This window comes from Oryx dammah, unplaced genomic scaffold, assembly GCF_014754425.2.
Source record: "Oryx dammah isolate SB20612 unplaced genomic scaffold, SCBI_Odam_1.1 HiC_scaffold_24, whole genome shotgun sequence".
NCBI classification, from domain to species: Eukaryota; Metazoa; Chordata; class Mammalia; order Artiodactyla; family Bovidae; genus Oryx; species Oryx dammah.
In genome coordinates, this window is record NW_024070208.1 from 70,161,871 (window position 1) to 70,178,751 (window position 16,881).

Consider the following 16,881-nt stretch of genomic DNA (forward strand, 5'->3'; position numbering starts at 1 on the left):
TGTTCAGACCTGGTGGTCATTCAATACTTCACTCCTTGGCTTGTTTGCCTCTAAGCCTCATCACCTCTGTTGTTAACCCGACTGCTCCACAGGCCCTTGGTCAGATCCCTGACTTCTGAAAAGAATCTGCTCCAAGAAAAGTTAAGATACAGAACCCCTGCCTCTCTAGAAGGAGTTCCATGTGTCAGCCCTTCTTCACTCCTCTAGGAATGGGAGGAGGCTAAGGTTTCTCAACCTCGAGAGCAGTTGATTTCATTGCAGAGGGGGTGATTGTAGTATGTAAACTCCAGTGTTGATAGTGTTATGAGAACAGGACCAGTGGGCAGGAGTCTAGTCTTCATGTGGTATCCCTGTAAAATGGCAAAAGGCCCATTTATTTTGAAACTCTTGAAATACAGTTGACCCTTGAACAACATGGGGCTTGGGGGGTGCTGACTTGTGTCTTAGGGTATAGTTCACACTCCATATCTGTGGTTCCTTCATATCCATGGTTCCACTTCTGTGGATTCAACCAACTATGGGTCATATAGTACTGTGATATTCACTGTTGAAAAAGAAATCTGCATATAAGTGGATCTGCACTGTTCAAACCCACGTTGTTGAGCATCAAATGTAATGTAATGCTTAAAAAATAAATCTTTGGTAACCACAAAAGACCCCCTAATTGCTGAAAACAATCTTGAGAAAAAAAGAACAAATCTGGAGGTATGCTTCCATTCTTCAGACTATATTACAAAGCTACAGTAATCAAAGCATCATGGTGCATTTTTACAGTGTTAATGCTACCATTAGTTAAGTCGCTCAGTCGTGTTCGACTCTTTGTGACCCCAGGAACTGTAGCCCACCATTAGAACTGGACATGGAACAGACTGGTTCCAAATAGGAAAAGGAGTACGTCAAGGCTGTATATTGTCACCCTGCTTATTTAACTTCTATGCAGAGTACATCATGAGAAACGCTGGACTGGAAGAAACACAAGCTGGAATCAAGATTGCCAGGAGAAATATCAATAACCTCAGATATGTAGATGACACCACCCTTATGGCAGAAAGTGAAGAGGAACTAAAAAACCTCTTGATGAAAGTGAAAGAGGAGAGTGAAAAAGTTGGCTTAGAGCTCAACATTCAGAAAACGAAGATCATGGCATCTGGTCCCATCACTTCATGGGAAATAGATGGGGAAACAGTGGAAACAGAGTCAGCCTTTATTTTGGGGGGCTCCAAAATCACTGCAGATGGTGACTGCAGTCATGAAATTCAAAGACGCTTACTCCTTGGAAGAAAAGTTATGAGCAACCTAGATAGTATATTCAAAAGCAGAGACATTACTTTGCTGACTAAGGTCCGTCTAGTCAAGGCTATGGTTTTTCCAGTGGTCATGTATGGATGTGAGAGTTGGACTGTGAGGAAGGCCTGAATTAGGGAAGCCTGGTTGGCTGCTTGTGGTTGGTTGTTCCTAAGTTTTTTCTCAAATCTGAGTGCACTGATTCTGGCTTAGGTTTTGGTTTGTGGGCACAGACTGGCAAGGATTAGAGCCACCTCAGCCCCATGGCCTCCTTATTTAATTACTTTATCAGCTGGAATATTGAATTTTCAGTTGGGAACTTGCTGAGTGTGTGGAGGCAGTTGTAGACCATGGAGATGCCTCTCATGGGTTTTCTATATGGGGATGGTTCCTATTATCCCGGCCGGGCACATGAGGGTGTGACAGTGACAGAGGTCAGTGAAGATTAATGAGAGACTCTTCAGTTCAGTTCAGGTGCTCAGTCGTGTCCGACTCTTTGCGACCCCATGAGTCGCAGCACGCCAGGCCTCCCTGTCCATCACCAACTCCAGGAGTTCACTCAGACTCATGCCCGTCGAGTCAGTGATGCCATCCAGCCATCTCATCCTCAGTCATCCCCTTCTCCTCCTGCCCCCAATCCCTCCCAGCATCAGAGTCTTTTCAAATGAGTCAACTCTTCGCATGAGGTGGCCAAAGTACTGGAGTTTCAGCTTTAGCATCATTCCTTCCAAAGAAATCCCAGGGCTGATCTCCTTCAGAATGGACTGGTTGGATCTCCTTGCAGTCCAAGGGACTCTCAAGAGTCTTCTCCAACACCACAGTTCAAAAGCATCAATTCTTCGGCTCTCAGCCTTCTTCACAGTCCAACTCTCACATCCATACATGACTACTGGAAAAACCATAGCCTTGACTAGACGGACCTTAGTCGGCAAAGTAATGTCTCTGCTTTTGAATATACTATCTAGGTTGGTCATAACTTTTCTTCCAAGGAGTAAGCATCTTTTAATTTCATGGCTGCAGTCACCATCTGCAGTGATTTTGAGCCCCCCAAAATAAAGTCTGACACTGTTTCCACTGTTTCCCTATCTATTTCCCATGGAGTGATGGGACCGGATGCCATGATCTTCATTTTCTGAATGTTGAGCTTTAAGCCAACTTTTTCATTCTCCTCTTTTACTTTCATCAAGAAGCTTTTTAGTTTCTCTTCACTTTCTGCCATAAGGGTGGTGTCATAGCATGTCTGAGGTTATTGATATTTCTCCGGCAATCTTGATTCCAGCTTGTGTTTCTTCCAGTCCAGCGTTTCTCATGATGTACTCTGCATAGAAGTTAAATAAGCAGGGTGACAATATACAGCCTTGACGTACTCCTTTTGCTATTTGGAATCAGTCTGTTCTTCCATGTCCAGTTCTAACTGTTGCTTCCTGACCTGCATACAGATTTCTCAAGAGGCAGGTCAGGTGGTCTGGCATTCCCATCTCTTTCAGAATTTTCCACAGTTTATTGTGATCCACACAGTCAAAGGCTTTGGCATAGTCAATAAAGCAGAAATAGATGTTTTTCTGGAACTCTCTTGCTTTTTCCATGATCCAGCGGATGTTGGCAATTTGATCTCTGGTTCCTCTGCCTTTTCTAAAGCCAGCTTGAACATCAGGTAGTTCATGGTTCATGTATAGCTGAAGCCTGGCTTGGAGAATTTTAAGCATTACTTTATTAGTGTGTGAGATGAGTGCAATTGTGCGGTAGTTTGAACATTCTTTGGCACTGTGTTTCTTTGGGATTGGAATGAAAACTGACCTTTTCCAGTCCTTTGGCCACTGCTGAGTTTTCCAAATTTGCTGGCATATTGAGTGCAGCACTTTCACAGCATCATCTTTCAGGATTTGAAATAGCTCAACTAGAATTCCATCACCTCCACTAGCTTTGTTTGTAGTGATGCTTTCTAAGGCCCACTTGACTTCACATTCCAGGATGTCTGGCTCTAGATGAGTGATCACACGATTGTGATTATCCGGGTCATGAAGATCTTTTTTGTACAGTTCTTCTGTGTATTCTTGCCATCTCTTCTTAATATCTTCTGCTTCTGTTAGGCCCATACCATTTCTGTCCTTTATCGAGCCCATCTTTGAATGAGATGTTCCCTTGGTATCTCTAATTTTCTTGAAGAGATCTCTAGTCTTTCCCATTCTCTTGTTTTCCTCTATTTCTTTGCATTGATCGCTGAAGAAGGCTTTCTTATCTTTTCTTGCTATTCTTTGGAACTCTGCATTCAGATGCTTATATCTTTCATTTTCTCTTTCACTTTTCGCTTTTCTTTTTTTCACAGCTATTTGTAAGGCCTCCCCAGACAGCCAGTTTGCTTTTTTGCATTTCTTTTCCATGGGGATGGTCTTGATCCCTGTCTCCTGTACATTGTCACGAACCTCATTCCATAGTTGATCAGGAACTCTATTTATCAGATCTAGTCCCTTAAATTTATTTCTCACTTGCACTGTATAATCATAAGGGATTTGATTTAGGTCATACCTGAATGGTCTAGCGATTTTCCCTTTTTTATTCAATTTCAGTCTGAATTTGGTAAAAGGAGTTCATGATCTGAGCCACAGTCAGCTCCCGGTCTTGTTTTTGTTGACTGTATAGAGCTTCTCCATCTTTGGCTGCAAAGAATATAATGAATCTGATTTCGGTGTTGACCATCTGGTGATGTTCATGTGTAGAGTCTTCTCTTGTGTTGTTGGAAGAGGGTGTTTGCTATGACCAGTGCATTTTCTTGGCAAAACTGTATTAGTCTTTGTGCTGCTTCATTCCACATTCCAAGGCCAAATTTGCCTGTTACTCCAGGTGTTTCTTGACTTCCTACTTTTGCATTCCAGTCCCCTATAATGAAAAGGACATCTTTTTTGGGTGTTAGTTTTAAAAGGTCTTCTAAGTCTTCATAGAACCATTCAACTTCAGCTTCTTCAGCATTACTGGTTGGGGCATAGACTTGGATTACCATGATATTGAATGGTTTGCCTTGGAAACAAACAGAGATCATTCTGTTGTTTTTGAGATTGCATCCAAGTACTGCATTTCAGACTCTTCTGTTGACCATGACGACTACTCCATTTCTTCTGAGAGATTCCTGCCCACAGTAGTAGATATAATGGTCATCTGAGTTAAATTCACCTATTCCAGTCCATTTTAGTTCGCTGATTCCTAGAATGTTGATGTTCACTCTTGTCATCTCCTGTTTGACCACTTCCAATTTGCCTTGATTCATGGACCTGACATTCCAGGTTCCTAGGCAATTTTTCTATTTACAGCATCGGACCTTGCTTCTATCACCAGTCACATCCACAGCTGGGTACTGTTTTTGCTTTGGCTCCATCCCTTCATTCTTTCTGGAGTTATTTCTCCACTGACCTCCAGTAGCATATTGGGCACCTAATGACCTACAGAGTACTTCTTTCAGTATCCTATCATTTTTCCTTTTCATACTGTTCATGGGGTTCTCAAGGCAAGAATACTGAAGTGATTTGCCATTTGCTTCTCCAGTGGACCACATTCTGTCAGACCTCTCTACCATGACCCTCCCATCTTGGGTTGCCCCACGGGCATGGCTTAGTTTCATTGAGTTAGACAAGGCTGTGGTTCTAGTGTGATTAGATTGACCAGATTTATGTGAGTACGGTTTCAGTGTGTCTGCCCTCTGATACCCTCTTGCAACACCTACCATCTTACTTGGGTTTCTCTTACCTTGGGCATGGGGTATCTCTTCAAGGCTGCTCCAGCAAAGCACAGCCGCTGCTCCTTACCTTGGATGAGGGGTATTCCTCCCGCCGCCCTTCCTGACCTTCAACGTGGGATGGCTTCTCTAGGCCCTCCTGCGCCTGCACAGCCACCACTCCTTGGACTAGGGGTTGCTCCTCCCGGCCACTGCCCCTGGCCTCAGGCACCACCCCTGGCCTCGGACTTGGGGTATCTCCTCCCAGCTGTCACCCCTGACCTTGGACACGGGGTAGCTCCTCTTGGTCGTTCCTGCGCCATCGCAGCCTGGCACTCTAGGCCTCTGATCCTGACCTTGGACATGGGGTAGCTCTCGGCCGCACTTAGTGCACCAGCCGCCGCCGCCGCCTGCACTTTAGTGCAGGAGAGACTCTTACCCACATGCAGATGTGCTGGTCCCCACCTCTGGGTTAAGTATAAATTTCTTTCTTCAAATTGTCACATGAGACTTCTCTCAATTCCCATGTTGTCTAAGAAGACTGTGCTGATTCTCCCATCAACCTCTGTGCTTCTTGCTCCCCTAAGTGCCCAGGGTAGTCATGTCAATGGCCTCCATTTTTGACACATGAGCACACGTTTCTTTCATATCCCTCAGCACTTACCATAGAGACAGTGTTTGGCAGAGAATGCAGTGCTCAGTTCTGTACTGAGTTGACCGAACTAGATTTCTCAACAAGAAATCTAGACCCATGGATCACTTTTTTTTTTTTTCAAAAATCATAATTTAAAACCAGGTAACTTTTCTTGATTAGTATTTAGGTTGGTTTAATGTTATCAAATATAAATTAATTCCTCTCAACTTTTTAATTTTAGGGCAAAATGGTGGAAAGAGGAACTTACTCTGAGTTCCTGAAATCCAGGGTAGATATTTTTTCCCTTTTTGAGAAAGGGAAGGAGCCGTCTGAACCGTCTCCAGTGCCAGGAGCTCCCACTCTGATCTCTGAGTCTTTGGGTCAGTCTCTCCAGTCTCCCAGACCCTCGTTGAAAGATGCGGCTCCAGAGGAACAAGAAGTGAGTTTCTCATCCTGCAGGGTGCCCGGGTCTGTCTGCTCTTGGTGGTCTCAGGGACCTTCTGTCTGCTTGTGACATCTTCATTTGTTCCAAAGTAGATCCTAAGGTTCCCAAAGTCTCATTCCATGGAATTGGTAGGGTTAGAAGAGCATGAAGGCAGCAAGCCTCCTTGGGGTTCCCCTTTGGGTGTAGGATGGAGAATCTTATGGAGACCAGAAGTGGTTGTACTGCTATGAATTTCTTGGTTTATGTGACTCACACTGATTGAGAACTCATCAGTTTACCGTAGTTACATCCTATTCATGCTGGTGGCTCCTGGCTTCCCTTATGCATCCAGAGGCTTAATGTGAAGACCTCCTTAGACTGAGTCCTGCTGTTGCCACGTGAAATCAGCTACTTTTCCTGTGTGTTGGAATACTCGAGCACTCATGTGACTGATGGCATTATTTTGCCTCAGTGTCAGGTGGTTTGTGATGGGCCAGAGGTAACGTGTGCAAAGGACCTGACGCATGGTAGACACTTTAGTGCTAGTTCCTATCCTCCTTTCTTTCCCTTCAAGACTGAGAACCACGTCTTATCGACCTTGAATCCCAGTGGCCAGGAGAGAGGCGAGGACGTGCTAACCTTCTGTGACTCCATAATGCATTCTAAGTCCTCCAGACAGAAATGCTGAAATGCACGAGATCTCCCTTAAAAACATATTCCCTTGATAGCCATACCCTCAATATCCAAGCCTAGGAGCCTGGAATGACTCTGATAAGTATTCGGATTAGCTGTTCATTTTCTTTTTTTTTTAATTTTTATTTTTTTTAAATTTTACTTTACAATTCTGTAGCTGTTCATTTTCTAAACTCAGGAATCACTCTCTGAAACTTAGGAACCAAATAGATTCAGATCATATGCTTGCAACGTGCTGTCCAAACTCATATTACTCCAACTCTTTTTGTGAACTCAGTTTACTGAATTTGGCTAATATTTTGAGCCTCAAGTATGTTTCATGTTTCTATCCTTGAATGACACAGTCATCTAGAGGGATACATTATCTTCATATCATTTTGTCTGTTATTTTAGAGCAAGCTTCTGCATTTATACATTAATTGATTTTGTTGTGTGTCAGTCATGATCTGTTTTAAGCAAAGCCACCCAACTGTTAATAACCTTTGATTATTTCTCATAGATTCCTATGAGTGGGATGGCTGGATCCAGGGGTAAAAGTGTATGTGATTTGGCCAGATATTCCCACACCCTTCTCCATAGGAGATGGATCATCCTGCACTCCTAACAGTGTATGAAATGTCTCTGTTTCCCAAAGCTTCGCAGTGGAGGACATTGTTGAACTCTTGAAATTTGGGTTTCATTATTTAAAATTTCATCTCTCACTGCCATTTTTCTCCTTCCAGACTGAGAATATACAGTTTACACTACCTCTAGAGGACTACTTGGAAGGAAAAGTTGGTTTTAAGACCTATAAGAATTACTTCACAGCTGGTGCTGACTGGCTTGTCATCATCTTCCTTATTCTGGTAAACATCGCAGCTCAGGTACATAAGGGGGTTTATTTTGGTTTGTGCACTCAGTTTTATATTTACATACTACTTATACTGTATTTTAGAATTATTTTTAAATATGTGTATTAAGAGATTTATCTCAAAAACTTGGTTCATGCAATAGTGGGATCTAGCTTGGTGAATGTAAAATCAGCAAGGCGAGCCTGCAGGCTGGACCCTCAGTCAGGAGCTGACCCTGCTGTCTTGAGGCAGAATTTCTTCCTCCTCCAGGAAACCTCAGGTTTTGCTCTTCAGGCCTTTGTCTGACTGGACGAGACCACTGCAGAGTTGAGGGTGATCTCCTCTACTGAAGTTCTGATGATGGATGAAACATCATCCACAAAATACCTTCATGGCAACATCTGGATGGGTGTTTGGTTGAATCACTGGAGACTGGCCCAGTCAAGCTGACACCCAGGACTGACCATCACTGTACTTGTCAAGCTTTTGCTTTGAAAAGTCCCAACATTTGTACTGTTATTACTGCCTCTTGCAGTCCACTTGGATTTACATTGAAGTACATTATATTTGGGGAACAAAGTCTTCTAGGGAAAGGGGGATTTCTTTTAAAGATATTAACTTGTAAGATGCCCTCCCCTGACCTGTGGTCATCTGGGGGGTGGGGTTTAGTGCAGGCCTAAGCCGGAAGGACCGTCTCCATGTTCTGGAGCCTTTCCATCCCCAGCCTGGTGAGCGGGGTGTGAGGCTCAGTTATGTCAGTGTGCGAGTGACTGTTGTTTCCTGCTCCAGGTTGCCTACGTCTTGCAGGATTGGTGGCTTGCATTCTGGTGAGTGATTCCTGGTCTGACACAAAGGGCTGTGAAATCTACACAAAGCCTCACTTTCCCACAGAGTCAGGGGGAGAGATGGGGCTAAATCAGCCTCCTCTTCTGACCCTCACGTAGGTTCCCTGAAGAAAAATGAAAGTTCCTGCAGGTGGTGTGTGATCCCCCTGTGGTCTCTCCCCATGCCCCTCGCTTCAGCAACTTCTTCACAATTTTTTTTTTCTTTTTTGGAACTTTTAATATTGTATTGGGCTATGGCAAATCAACAATATTGTGATAGCTTCATTTGAGCAGTGAAGGAATGCAGCCATACATATACGCGTATCCATTCTCCCCCAAACTTCCCTTCCATCCAGGCTGCCACATAACGTTGTGCAGAGTTCCATGTGCTATAAAATAAGCCTTGTTGGTTACCTGTTTTATATATAGCAGTATGTGCATGACCATACAAACTCTCTAACACTCCTTCCCCTTGGCAACTAAGAGTTTATTTTCTAAGTCTGTCTTCATAGATAATTTTGAAAACTGAAAATCGTGATTCAAATTTTTAGAGGGAGACATACCCAGGGCCTTGTGGGCTGGGAAACACTTTCCAGCATAAAATACATTTCCTGAATTGAGGTAATTTTTTGTGATATTTGTGTAAATTTTATTTGTATCTATAGTGTAATATTTTTTATTTCCTGTTCCATAGGGCAAATGTACAAAGTGACCTGTATTCTGGAGCATTAGTAAAAGAAGATGAAGCTGTAGTGTTAGTTCTGAAATGGTACTTAGGAGTTTATTCAGGTAGAGTTGAGTCATCTGCTTTATAATTCCAGAGTTTAAGGTGTATATTACAATGAGTCTGTGTGAGCAATGAGGGCTTCCAGAGTAATTCAGTAATGTCTTAACAAATGAAGGGTCTGAATCACATTTACTCTGCGAATTAATCAGAATAATTATTTTAAAAATCTACCAAAAGAAAAGAGGTTGAATGAAGACTCTTAATTTGCTCCATACTGGATTTTGGTAGTGATTTTGGTAGTTAAACCAGGAGTGCATATTGAGAAAATCAGCCACTAGAAATATGTAGCTATTGTCTATTCTAATAGTTGCTTTTGCTAAATCTTATATCCTTGTAAGAATGGGCAAGGGAATTAGAAATGTATCCCCACGCTGTGGTTCAGTTATTCCAAATCTGTCTGAATAAACCCTGGCTTTTATTGATCCTGGATGAAATCCTTTGTCAGCATGAGCCACAAATAGAGACATTATTCCCTCCCTGGTATTCAAAGCTCTGCTTTACCACACTGCTCACCTCCTGAGCTTCACTAATAAACTTGAGAAGCTAAGCAGGGGAAATCAGTGTCTGGAATTAGGATTCTTTCTCTTTCTTAATCTGAGATTACAGTATTACCTCCTCCCCAACTGTGGGATTGATTTAAAATTTGGCTTCCCAGACTAATATTAACATGACTCTCTCTATTGACAAGAGTATTTAGAATATATATAGCATAGCATTATATAGTATTTAAAGGATGTCTTTAACAAAAATTTTAAATGCCTTCTTTATCCATTCATCTGTTGATGGATATTTAGGTTGCTTCCATGTCCTAGCTTTTGTAAATAGTGTTGCTGTGAACACTGGGGTGCATGTGTCTTTTTGAATTATGGTTTTCTCAAGGTTTATGCACAGTAGTGGGATTGCTGAGTCATATGGTAGTTCTATTTTCAATTTTTTAAGGAACTTCCAAACTGTTCTCCATAGTGACTGTATCAATTTACATTCCTACTAAAAGTGCAAGAAGGTTCCCTTTTCTCCTCACCTTCTCTAACATTTATTGTTTGTATATTTTTTATGGTGGCCATTCTGACTGGTAGTTTTGATCTGCATTTCTCTAATAATGATATTGAGCCTCTTTTCATGTGCCTCTTGGCTATCTGTATGTCTTCTTTGGAGAAAGGTCTATATAGGTCTTCTGCCCATTCTTTGATTTTTTTTTTCTTTTTTATTAAGCTGCATGAGCTCTTTGTATATTGTGAAGATTAATCCCTGGTCAGTTATAATCATTTTCTCCTATTCTCAGGGCTGTCTTTTCATCTCATTTATGGTACATATATACACTGGGCTGGGGGAGAGGGGCTTCCCGGGTAGCTCAAACGATAAAGAATCTGCCTGCAATGAGGGAAACCTGGATTTGATCCCTGAGTTGGGAAGAACCCCTGGATAAGGGCATGGTAACCCACTCCAGTATTTATGCTTGGAGAATTCCATAGACAGAGGAGCCTGGCAGGCTACAGTCCATGGGGTTGCAAAGAGTCAGACGTGACTAAGCAACTAACACACATATACACTGGAATATTACTCATCCATAGAAAGGAATGAAATGGATAGACATAGAGTCTGTCATACAAAATAAAGTAAGTCAGAAACACAAAAACAGAAAAAAAATACTTGTGTTAATGCATATATATGAAATCTAGCCTCTTCATAGATCACTGCCTTATCATGGTGAAGGGGCTTGTATAACTCAATGGAGCTATGATCTGTGCCATGTAGGGCCACCTAAGACTGATGGGTCATATTCGAGAGTTCTGATAAAATGTGATCCATTGGAGGAGGGAGTGGCAAACCACCCCAGTGTACTAGCCATGAGAAAAACTCAGGAAATGCATAAAAAGGCAAAAAGATATGACACCAAAAGATTAGCCCCCCCAGGTCAGAAGGTGTCCAATATGCTACTGGTAAAGCACAGAAGACAACTACTAATAGCTCCAGACAGGATGAAGTGGCTGGGCCAAAGTGGAAACGCGTTCAGTTGTGGATGTGTCTGGTGGTGAAAGTAAAATCTGATGCTGTAAGAACAGTATTGCATTTTAGTTGATACAATATTTTTCAACCAAAGTATGTGAGACAGCAAAAGAGACACAGATGACTGTGTAAGAGACTGTGTAAGAGACTGTTTATAGAACAGTCTTTTGGACTCTGTGGGAGAGGGCGAGGGTGGGACGATTTGGGAGAATGGCATTGAAACATGTATAATATCATATATGAAATGAATTGCCAGTCCAGGTTCGATGCAGGATACTGGATGCTTGGGACTGGTGCACTGAGATGACCCAGAGGGATGGTACAGGGAGGGAGGAGGGAGGGGGGGTCAAGGATGGGGAACACATGTATACCTGTGGTGGATTCATGCTGATGTATGGCAAAACCAATACAATATAGTAAAGTAATTAACCTCCAATTAAAATAAATAAATTTATATTTAAAAAATAAAGAAAAATAATTTAAAAAGAACAGTATTGCATAGGAACCTTGAATGTTAGGTCCAATATTTAAAAAATAATAAAGAAAAATAATTTAAAAAAAGAACAGTATTGCATAGGAACCTTGATGTTAGGTCCATGAATCAAGGTAAATTGGATGTGGTCAAGCAGGAGACGGTAAGAGTAAACATCAACATCTTAGGAATCAGTGAACTAAAATGGACGGAAATGGGTGAATTTAATTCAGATGTCCATTATATCTACTACTATGGGCAAGAATTGCTTAGAAGAAATGGAATAGCCCTCATAATCAACAAGAGTCCAAAATGCAGTTCTTGGGTGCAACCTTAAAAATAACAGAATGATCTTGGTTCATTTCCAAGGCAATCCATTCAGCATCTCAGTAATCCAAGTCTATGTCCCAACCACCGATGCCAAAGAAGCTGAAGTTGACCAGTTCCTTGAAACCTAGAAGACTTCCTAGAACTAAATGCAGAGTTCCAGAGAATAGCAAGGAGAGACCAGAAGGCCTTCATCAATTGCCGAGGTCCAGCCTCAGCAGAGTCCAGGGATATCCTCAGGATGGACGACGTTGGCAAATGAAGAAAGATAGATAAAGAGATAAGGAGCAAGACACAGGGTGACCAAGCTTCTTCGAGCGAGGCCCATTTACTTTTATTTTTCTCGGGGCTTTTATACCCTGAGTTATGCATACAGCAAGGTGAAAAATGCAGAGTCAACTCAACATTCCATCAGTAATAACTTTTATTGATATCAGGTTTCTTCCTGCAAAAGTCTTATTTTCTGTACATCATCTTTTATTCCAGAGGCCTGTTGATATTTCATGACCTCTTTTTGATAAAGGTTGGCCAGCCAGAACACCAGAACAATGATTTTCCCTTAAAGTGTTTCTTCTTAAATTCTTAGCCTGCGTCACCCTTAAAGTACAGAGTTACATTTTTATGGAGCAAAGATTCAGTGGGTTACAGCAAAGAAAGAACTTATTAAATCAAAGTCTAATGTTGCTAAGGCTAAAGCTATTACTTGTTTTCTTTACATCCTGACTATATGCACTCCCAGGAACACAATGGATAAGGGATCTGAGAACTTGGCAGCAGGCATTGCATAGGCTCAACAATGTTGCAAGAGTCTGGATAAAGAGCTGCCATGTAAGCTAGAATGCTAACAGAGGGTTTGAAACACTCCTTTCATGCCCAGGAGATTTATTAACTAGAGCCCTAATTTAACTCTTTTGGTCAGAGACAGCCCCTTGCTAATGTCAAAAGAGCTGGTGAAAGACATAAAATAGTAAGACAGACAGATTCTGGTTCAGGGGTAGATGCTCGAGCAGGTCCAGGGGGTCTGTTGAGTCCTGAGGCCTTGCTCATCAGGACTCTTCCGCATGACCTTGTCATGGGTCGGATGGCCCAGGGATTCCCTCGAGTCCTGCATGACCTTGTCATGGGTGGGATTTCCTGTGCTGGCTCCCGGCAATCAATGGACAGTACAAAGAAATAGAGGAAAACAACAGAAAGGGTAAGGCTAGAGATCTCGTCAAGAAAATTGGAAATATCAAAGGAACATTTCATCCAAAGATGGGCACAATATAAGACAGAAATAGTAAAGACCTAATTAAAGCAGAAAAGATCAAGAAGAGATGGAAAGAATACACAGAACTATACAATAAAGATCTTAATGACTTGGATGACCATGATGATGTAGCCTGTCACTCAGAGCCAGACATTCTGGAGTGTGACGTCAAGTGAGTCTTAGGAAGCATTGCTGCCTATAAAGCTAGTGGAGGTGATGGAATTCCAGCAGAGCTATTTAAAATTCTAAAAGATTTAAAGTGCTGCACTCAATATGTCAGCAAATTTGGAAAACCCAGCAGTGGCCACAGGACTGGAAAAGGTCAATCCTTATCCCAGGTTCCAAGAAGGGCAATTCTAAAAAATGTTCAGTCCACCAGACAATTGCACTCATCTCCCATGCTAGTAACATTATGCTCAAAATCATTCAAGTTAGTTTTTATCATTATGTGAACTGAGAAATTCCAGATGTTCAACCTGCATTTAGAAAAAGCAGAGGAACCAGAGATCAAATTGTCAACATTTTCTGGATCATACAGAAAGCAAGAGAATTCCAGAACAACATCTACCTCTGTTTCATTGGCTAAGCTAAAGCCTTTGACTGTGTGGATCATAACAAACTGTGGAAAACTCTTAAAGAGATGGGAATACCAGACCATCTTAACCTGCCTCCCGAGAAACCTGTATGCAGGTCAAGAAACAACCATTAGAACCCTGTATGGGACAACAGATTGGTTCAGGATTGAGACAGGCGTACGGCAAGGCTGTTTATTGTCACCCTGTTTATTTAACTTATGCACAGAGCACATCATGTGAAATGCTGGGATGGATGGGTTACAAGCTGGAATCAAGATTGCTGGAGAATATCAACCTCAGATATGTGGATGATACCACTCAAATGGCAGAAAGCCAAAAGGAACTAAAGAGCCTCTTGATGAGGGTGACAAAGGAGGGTAAAAAAGCCAACTTAAAACTGAATATTAAAGAAACTAAAATCATGACATCCAGTCCCATCACTTCATGCAAACAGAAGGGGAAAATCTGGGAGCAGTGATAGATTTCCTCTTCCTGGGCTCTAAAATCACTGCAGATGGTGACTTCAGCCATGAAATTAGAAGATGATTGCCTCTTGGCAGGAAAGTTATGACAAACCTAGATAGTGTACTGAAAAGCAGACACCACTTTGCCGACAAAGGTCCATATACTCAAGGCTATGGTCTTTCCAGTAGTTATGTAAGGATGTGAGAGCTGGGATATAAAGAAACCTGAGCCCCAAAGAATTGATGCTTTCAAACTGTGGTGCTGGAGAAGTGTCCCTCAAACAGTAGGGAGAACAAACCAGTCCTTCTTAAAGGAAATCAACCCTGGATACTCATTGGAAGGACTGATGCTGAAGCTGAAGCTCCAATACTATGGCCTTCTGATGCAAACAGCTGACTCACTGGAAAAGACCCTGATGCTGGGAAAGGCTGAAGGCAGAAGGAGAAGAGGGTGACAGAGGATGAGATGGTTGGATGGCACCACCGATTCATCAACCTGGGCAAACTAGGGGAGATGATGAGGGACAGGGAAGCCTGGCGTGCTGCAGTCCATGGGGTTGCGAAGAGTTGGACATGACTTGGCGGCTGAACAACAAGAACATGGAATCTAGAAAACTGGTACAGATGAACCTCTTTACATTGGATGAACAGAGTCATAGATATAGCGAATAGACGGTTGGACACAGAGTGTGAGTGGGATAGTGAGGGAGATGAATTGGGAGATTAGGATTGACATACATACACTACCATGTGTAAAACAGATAGCTAGTGGGAAGCTGCAGAGAAGGCAAGGGCACCCCACTCCAGTCCTCTTGCCTGGAAAATCCCATGGATGGAGGAGCCTGGTAGGCTGCAGTCCATGGGGTCGCTAAGAGTCAGACATGACTGAGTGACTTCACTTTCTCTTTTCACCTTCATGCATTGGAGAAGGAAATGGCAACCCACTCCAGTGTTCTTGCCTGGAGAATCCCAGGGATGGGGGAGCCTGGTGAGCTGCTGTCTATGGGTTTGCACAGAGTCGGACATGACTGAAGCGACTTAGCAGCAGCAGCAGCAGCAGCAGCAGTGGGAAGCTGTGGTATAGCACAGGGTGCTCAGCTCATGCTCTGTGATGACCTAGAGGGGAGATATGGGGGGAAGGGAGGTCCAAGAGGGAGGGGATATATGTATTCATATAACTGATTTGCTTTGTTGAACAGCAGAAACTAACACAACATCATAAAGCAACTATACCCCAATACATTTTTTAAATTAAGTAAAAATTTAAATATCCTCAAAGAAAATGCTTGTACAAGCTTTCTACAATGAGTAAGTTATATAAAAATCTTCTCATTGAAATTTGGTATTTATTTTATCTATAACTTGATAAGAAACTTGAATCTACCAGCTGTTTACCTTCTGAATTGGTGGGCAATGAGGGCTTAAAGAAGAAGGAAGGGATTCTGTTACACATTCATATAGGACAGTGGGCTAAGGCAAAGGCCTGTTGATGGAATTCAAGAATTTTAACCAGCTTTCAGAATTTAAAAACACTGATGTGGCAGCTAAATGGAAAAACATACTTGATGGAATATATATTGCCAAAGTTACCCCCTCTCTATATAGCATTGTGAGTTGAGATGTTTGGAGGGCTGTTTTAATTCTTATATGTATAGTACTGATTTATGTCATGATAAGACATAAATTTAAATGATTATAGTTATTTACAAATGCTTTGGGGTTCTATAAAATAGTGAGAGATTAGATTATCTTGTTTAGATTATCTCATGTCAAAATATATTTTGTAGTTTCTTGCAGTTCAATTATTTAAGAGATTATCCACTTAAAACTTAACATGGTCTTTTCATACTCTTTATAGCTACATGGGAATAGAAGTAGCTACTTTATTTTTAATATTTTAATTTTTATTATAGTTGCTTTCCAATGTTGTGTTAGTTTCTATTGTACAACCAAGTGAACTAGTTGAACATGTATCTTCTCTTTGGATTTCCTCCCCATTTAGCTTGCCACAGACCATTAAGTAGAGTTCCCTGTGCTTTTCCCTGTTAATTCATGTGCTGGTAGCAAAGCATTGGAGAAGGGAATGGCAACCCACTCCAGGGTTCTTGCCTGGAGAATTCCATGGATAGGGAAACCTGGGGTCTACAGTCCATGGACTTGCAAAGAATATGACACGACTGAGCACCTAGCATATTCACTTTCACAAAAGCATACCTTACTTTTAGATTATGGGACATGTTGTAAATAATGAGATTTGAAATGTGGAGAAAGGAAGATCAGCTACTTGTATAATTATCTTTAAGTTTTATTAGAACTTGTAATGGAATTAGGCCTAGAATGAAACTGCAGTTTACACATTCCCCAACCCCCCATGTTGTTTCTATTTAGTGAGAGGAAAACAGTCATTTTTATATTTTTCTTTATAAATGTATTTTTGAAAGCATTAAACTCTTACAGAATCTACTTTATATATATATATGTATATATATATACATATATACACACACACATATATATGTATTTATATATAGTTTTTATTCTGTATTCTATATATATAAATATCTATAAAATTTTTATTTATAGAATGAAATACACAATATCTTTT

General features: G+C 41.5%; 1 protein-coding gene across 1 annotated transcript in view; it reads left to right on the plus strand.

The window, feature by feature from the left end:
• Positions 1-16,881, plus strand: part of LOC120883302 (multidrug resistance-associated protein 4-like) — a 296,729-nt gene that overhangs the window by 196,556 nt on the left and 83,292 nt on the right.